The sequence below is a fragment of the Sceloporus undulatus genome, chromosome 1 (assembly GCF_019175285.1).
Source record: "Sceloporus undulatus isolate JIND9_A2432 ecotype Alabama chromosome 1, SceUnd_v1.1, whole genome shotgun sequence".
NCBI lineage: Eukaryota > Metazoa > Chordata > Lepidosauria > Squamata > Phrynosomatidae > Sceloporus > Sceloporus undulatus.
The window spans coordinates 332,079,090-332,085,861 of record NC_056522.1 but is presented as its reverse complement, the minus strand read 5'-3'; the positions used below and the strand labels follow the sequence as shown (position 1 = coordinate 332,085,861).

At 39.3% G+C, this 6,772-nt stretch overlaps 1 long non-coding RNA gene across 1 annotated transcript; it reads left to right on the top strand.

Annotated features, from left to right (window-relative positions):
• The first annotated feature begins 236 nt into the window (after positions 1-236).
• LOC121921024 lies at positions 237-4,325 on the top strand. The gene is made up of 2 exons (XR_006101823.1): positions 237-519; positions 4,111-4,325. It is a non-coding gene; the product is annotated as an uncharacterized LOC121921024 (long non-coding RNA).
• The last annotated feature ends 2,447 nt before the right edge of the window (positions 4,326-6,772 follow it).

Genomic DNA, 6,772 nt, shown 5'->3' with positions numbered 1-6,772 from the left:
CTTTTTTTTTAAAAAAAGATTAAATTTACAGCGCTTCATAAATAAAGGTTAATAATAATTAAGATTCAGATTTTTTTTGAAAAAATATCATACAGTACACTATGATACTAAATCTGCATTATGTAAAGTCCTGAGGCACAAACCACGTTGACATGACTAATCAAAATATTTAAAGTATGTAATAAGCAACCTTTAACACACTACACAAGCTGGTGAATGGTAAACACTGTGTTTTACAGCTGACAGTTGCACTTAGGACTGCCAAGATCCCAGACATGACGGGAAAGCCAAGAATCCTAAACTGATCTTAAGTTTAGACTCCCAAGAACTATATAATGGCAAACAGAGAGCTGAAGTGATTTTTCTATGAAGCTTCATCATAACTTTTTTTTTTAATTTAAAAGATTTAAAGCTGGAGTATTATATTGAAAGGGTTTTTTTTACCCAGGAAGATGTCTGAAAAACCAGACAGACTGAATGAGACTTTTTACTGCATAACTCCCTCAGTGGATAAATCAAGTGAGTATTTCATTTTGAATGTCCCTTTCAGTATAAATGGAGAATAATCTGAAACAGGATATAACTTTATCTATAAAAATGGTAAGAGAATTAAACATTCATTTTTTTAATATAACATCTTTAACATTTGTATAGTGATAGCTAGATGGGCATGAAATAGAGTTACAACAACCTTGCTAAGCATCTAACCCCAAGAAAAATAAGCGTGTTGTGTTCAGTTTATATTTGGAAATACGTGTTATTCCAAACCATAAAGGATCAGAATTCTTATATTGTACTTAGCTTTTGGTCTCCTGAAAAAGTTTTATATGCTTAGAAGTACTGGGTTCTTCTCCATTTTATAATTAAGCTAATGAAAGTACAGTATTCAGTTTAAAATTAGCAACGATATACTACTTTTCTGAAAGAACAGCATTGCCTAAAAGTAAAACATACAAAAGTAAACAAAAAGAATATTAAAACAGAAAACATGCTTAAAAATCAACACGGAAGGAAGTAAGTTGGCAGACCTTCAAAAATATAGCTTTCCACAAATTTGGCACTATCACTCAGAAGACTTTGTCTCTTAATTGCCTATGTAACTTTATATTGACAGGGCAGTGAACAGGGCTGATGAACATGATCTTTAGGCAGACTGTGAAGTTGAAGGTTTTCATGGCCGGCATCCATAGATTTTTGTGGGTTTTTCAGGCTATGTGGCCATGTTCTAGAAGAGTTTCTTCCTGATGTTTCACCAGCACCTGTGGCTGGCATCTTGATGCCAGCCATAGATGCTGGCAAAATGCCAGCCACAGATGCTGGTGAAACGTCAGGAAGAAACTCTTCTAGAACATGGCCACATAGTCCGAAAAACCCACAGAAAACTTTAGGCAGACTCATGATTCATTTTGTCTAAGATTAATGTTGGATGATAAAAGCAGTAGCTTTTTGCTTGGCCACATGTTGCAAACTGATTGTTACACACAACACAACAATTCATATCAAACACATTGTATGAATGGATGGATTTCATAAGTTCTATACTACCCTATGCATGTTTATTCAGATATAAATTTCTTGGAGCCACTCCTATAAGTGGCCACGTGGGTGGGGAGAATGTAAAGCAGGTGGGAGAGTGAAAAGAATTAAATATCCTGGAGCGCAACATGCCTATCTGACCTGAACACTAAACTCCACACTGCAAGATTTTGTTACAGGCCTCACTCATTCATAGTTAATACTGCAGTGTGGCATAAAGTAGCAGTCTCTGCTTTGTCACTTCCTTTGTCTATTAAAAGTATGCTTAGTGCTGTAAATGTGGTAGAGGTGGCAGTGGCCACATTAAAATCCTTTAGAAGCTCTGACAAGTATCCAGCTTTATTTAGCCCTAAATATTTACAGTCAATATGCCACTGACTTCATAATTTCCACAGTTAAAGTGTCATAAGGTTTTTTAAAAAAAAAGAAATTACAATTAGCTTATACATGCATGATACTGACACATCATGTCTGAGTAACTAAAGTTTATCCTCTGATTATGTTTAATTTATGATCTGAAGGCAATGACATGTGACTGGCTACCCTTGTGTATGGCTAAAGAACTTCCATGGTCTTCATGTTGTCTGTATATATTAATTTTTCTAGGACTACAGGAAAGATTTCTGATGTAGTCACCAATGAGATTACAAACACCATAATCTTGTGTGGATTGTGTGCCTTCAGGTTGTTTCTGATTTATGGCAACCCTATCATCGTGTTTTCTTGGCAAGATTTGTTTAAAGGTTTGCCATTGCCTTCTCCAGAAGCTGAGAGAGTGTGACTTGCCCAAGGTCACCCAGTGGGTTTCATAATCAAGCAGGGATTCAAACCCTGGTCTCCAGAGTCACAGTCCAACACCCAAACCACCACACCTCATCGGCTGTCGCCATAGTCTTACATTCTTAATATTATTAACTTCTTTGTGATTTATGAAGTGTGTGTGTATCTTCAAATCACCTGTCAGCTTATGGCAACCCCATGAATTTCATAGGCAAGGAATACCGAGAGGCGGTTGTGCCAGTTCCTTCCTGGCTTACACCACGAGGTATTTTTGGGTAGTCTCCCATCCAAGTACTAACCAGAGCTGACCCTGCTTACTTTCAAAGATCAGACAGTTTCTGGTTTCTTTAGAATATGTAGGGGGCAGCTTGACATAAATGAAATACCTCACCAAAAATGGCATGCAAGTCTATAACTGCAGCCTGTTTGAATTTAGAGGTTTTTCTTGTTAATTTTTCAGTCAAAGCAAGTCACAGAGAGTAATTATACTGTACACAGAATGTTCTGAATAGATGGCTCCTAGTTAATGGTGCAGATGAGAATCAGAAGGTGTAACTTTTTAAAAGCAATGAGCTAAAACCCAGCTGTAGAATATGACCCTTCCACCTTTGTTCTAAACCCAGTATCTTCAGAGTTTGCCCCATTAATTTAAATTATCTTTCACAAAATTTCAGCTTTACAGATCGACATATAAAATGCTGCTCTATCTTATAAAGCAGTATTTTCTAAGGAAGAGGGCTAGAGGAGAATGAATCAGTTGCACAAGGCAGCACTGTAACCTTAGTCATCCCATTTACCAAAATGCATTTAGGTCCACTTCTGTTCAGGGGACCCATCACTTATACCCAGTAGGGTTGCCCTGCTGTCTTCAAAAATGCTGAGGAATAATCTCTGCCCATACTATAAACAACTGTGTGCATTAATTTACCAAGGGTAGAAATATTTTTGTATGGTAATTGCTTAAAAGATGTCCCATGTGGTGGTTCCAACTACTGTATGCAAAAAAGCTATTTGTTTGGTAGACAACTTTGTACCCTTCAGATATTTTAAACTACATCTAGTTGCAGAAAGACAGAATACACACTTGATAAATAATATATAAACGCCCATCAATCCATTAAGCATGGACAAAACTCAAGGAATTTAACAGCTGCAATCCCAAGCTTCAAGACCGACGTTGGCCTGAATCCTATTGCTGGAATACAGCCAGCCCTCTCTATCCAAGGATTCAACTATCCAAGGCTTAAAAATATTTTAAAAGACCTCCCCCCTAAAGGCAGCCTTGATTTTGCCATTTTATATAAGGGACACAATTTTACTATGCCATTGTTTATAATGGGACTAGAGCATCCACGGATTTTCGGCTCCACGGGGTGGGTGGGTGGGTCCTGGAACCAAACCCCAGCAGATACCAAGGGTACGCCTATAAAATCAATTGCTGAACAGCAAGGCAACACACATGTAAATCCCATTGACTCAAAGGGTCTAACTCTAATTAGGACTACCAAATGAATTTAGGTTCAGGTTGGTTATCTTTGTGGCCAGTGGCCGCTTATTAAGTCAAATGTTATTCCATAGAGCAGCTGCAGAAACTTACGTTGAAGCTTCTCACAAGACATCTGTCTAGAAAATCCCCATGCCACTTGTCATGACTATGTGGTACTTCTTAAAATAGTAGCCAAACATTGAGGGATTGTCTGATTCTACACACATTATGAAAGGCAATGGAACTGTACCTATCATCTGGACTCACTGCAAATTTTCTTTTTTCTACTACCATTCAAATTTGCTTAGGAGCTGATCTGGATGGAGATGGACAACTAATTCTGAATGCTCCTGCAGCCTCCCTAGAAAATCAAATTTGCAGTGGAGGGTTCTCCTGAATTCAGCACTACTGATGGTGGCACAGGGATGTCTTTCGTTACATTAGGCTGATTCACCAGTGAAGACTGTTGTCACTGTTATGCAAGCCCTGGAACATTCAGAATAAAGTATTCTGATGTATTTTATATGGCATTGCCTTTGAAGATGATCTAGAAGTTTTATGTAGTACAGAATGCATATTTTGATAATATAGGGGCACAACAGTCAGAGAATAACTATATAGCTGCATTGGTTGCCACTTCATTTTCAGTTCAAATATAAACTTACCGTGGAGGGAAATTACAGTGGCCCCTCCACATTTGTTGGGGTTAGGGGTGAAGGACCAAGAATGTGAAAAAACTGCAAATTAAAAAACAACAACATACTATTCTTGTTACCTCTCTAGGAATCTGCAGGTCCTCCAGCGCAACTTTATGGTCAATGTCTGCCAGAAGTTGATCATAGAATTATGCTGGAGGACCTACAAATGCCTAGAGAGGTGTTTTCTCTAGGAACATCTAGGTTCTCCAGCACAACTCTATGGTCGACATCCAGCAGAGTTGCATGGGAGGACCTAGAGATTCCTAGAGAGGACACATTAATCAAAAGCACAAATAATCTAATCTGCAAAGATCACAGCTGCAAATGTGGAGGACCAACTGTACAAAAAAAAAGAAGAAGAGAGATTCCAATCAAACATTAGGAAGAACTTATTGACAGTAAGAGCTTGACAGTGGACTAGCCTACCTTGGAAAATGTGGACTCTACTTCATTGGAAATTTTTAAATAGAGTCTAGATGGCCGCCTTGCAGGGGTGCATTACCAGTGGATTCCTTCATAATCCTTTCCAACCCTATAATTCTCAGAAAGTTCTACTGATTATTACAAATTGTTTGACCAAATGATTTGGAGAAGAGTCTGCACACATGCAATTCTGCCTAAGCTGTAAGACCTTGTTTGCAGTCCCACCATCAAATATTTATTTTGAATGCCTCTCCTTATTGAAGATCCACTAATTCTAAACTGGGACCCATTCCAGAAATTAGTACTGGTTGACAGAATAGTCCTCCCTTGCCTTTTAGATCTGTGGCAACTGCCACACTGCAGAAATAAAGCAGTCTGACAGCACTTTAACTTCCATAGGTCAATGCTATGGAATCGCAGGACCTGTCGTTTGGTGTGGCACCAGAGTTCTCTGACAGGGAAGGCTAGGTATCTCTCAAGACTATAAATCCCTGAATTCCATAGCATTGTGTCATGGCAGTTAAAGTGGTATCAAACTGCTTAACTTCTGTAGTGTGGATACACTCCATGTTAGTTACTGACGATCCCTAAATAGAGAATTGTTGTTGGTGTGTGCCTCCATGTCATTTTGACTGATGGCAATCCTATCATAGGCTTTTCTTGGCTAGTTTCTGCAAAGGGGTTTGCCATTGCCATCGCCATCCTCTGGGGTCAAGAGATCATTGGACTATGACTCTGAAGACCAGAGTTCGATTCCCTGCTTGGCCATGAAGTCCCCTGGGTGACCTTGGACAAGTCACATTTTCTCAGCCTTTGTGGAAGGCAATGGCAAACCCTCTCTGAACAAATGTTGCTATGAAAACCCCATGATAGGTTCCCCCTAGGGTCACCATAAGTCAGAAATGACTTGAAGACACACAACAACAACAACAACAACAAGGCTGTTGTTAGAGCCAGTGTGGTCTAATAAGACTCCCTCTAGTTTATTACTTATCTGGTTGCCTCCTGTTGCATTCTGGGATTTGCAGTTTAAAGAGGAGCATTTAGAATTCTCTGCCAGAGAGCTCTTAGGCATCACTGAACTACAAACCCCCAAATGCAGCAGGAGGCAGCCAGAACAGTTAAAGTGGAATAGCAGCACGGTAAGAGTGCAGTGCGGTAATGTGGCCTGTCCTCTGCTGCTCTGCTCAGTTCCTGAAAACTCATACTTGTAACTTCCCTAATGGAGTCCATTTATCTAGTGTGCTACCTTCCTCTCTTTCTACTTCCCTCCACCTTTCCTAAATTCAGGAAATTCTGCAAATTGAGGCCTGTGACCTCGCTGATTCAGTCTAGCCATCTGGTATGCATTTTTCTTCTCTTTCTACTACCCTCTACTTTTCCTACTATTATTGTCTTTTCTAATGAGTCTAATGAATCTTGCCTTCTCATGTTGTAGCCAAGGTTTAGCCACCTTTGCCTCCAGGGAAATTGCAGGCTTGATCTGCTCTGGGACCCATTTATTTGATCTTTCTGGGCTGTCCACGGGATCCACGGCACTCTTCTCCACCACCACATCTCAAAGGAATTGATTTTCTTCCTATCTTGTTTCTTAACTGCCCAGCTCTCACATCCATACATGGTGACTGACGGGGAATGCAGTGGCTTGTATGAGTCCAACTTTTGTGCTTAGGTGAATATCTTTAATTTCCCAGGGTGTTAACCTTTTTAAAGGGAAACGAAAATACGCAGCTATAAAAGTTAAAATGGTTAGAGTCCAGCTTTCATTAACAGAATAGTAAAAGTGTCGGTCAGACTGTTATTTTAAGTTTGTCTTCCTAAAGAACAAAGATTTACTAAAAAAAAAAAA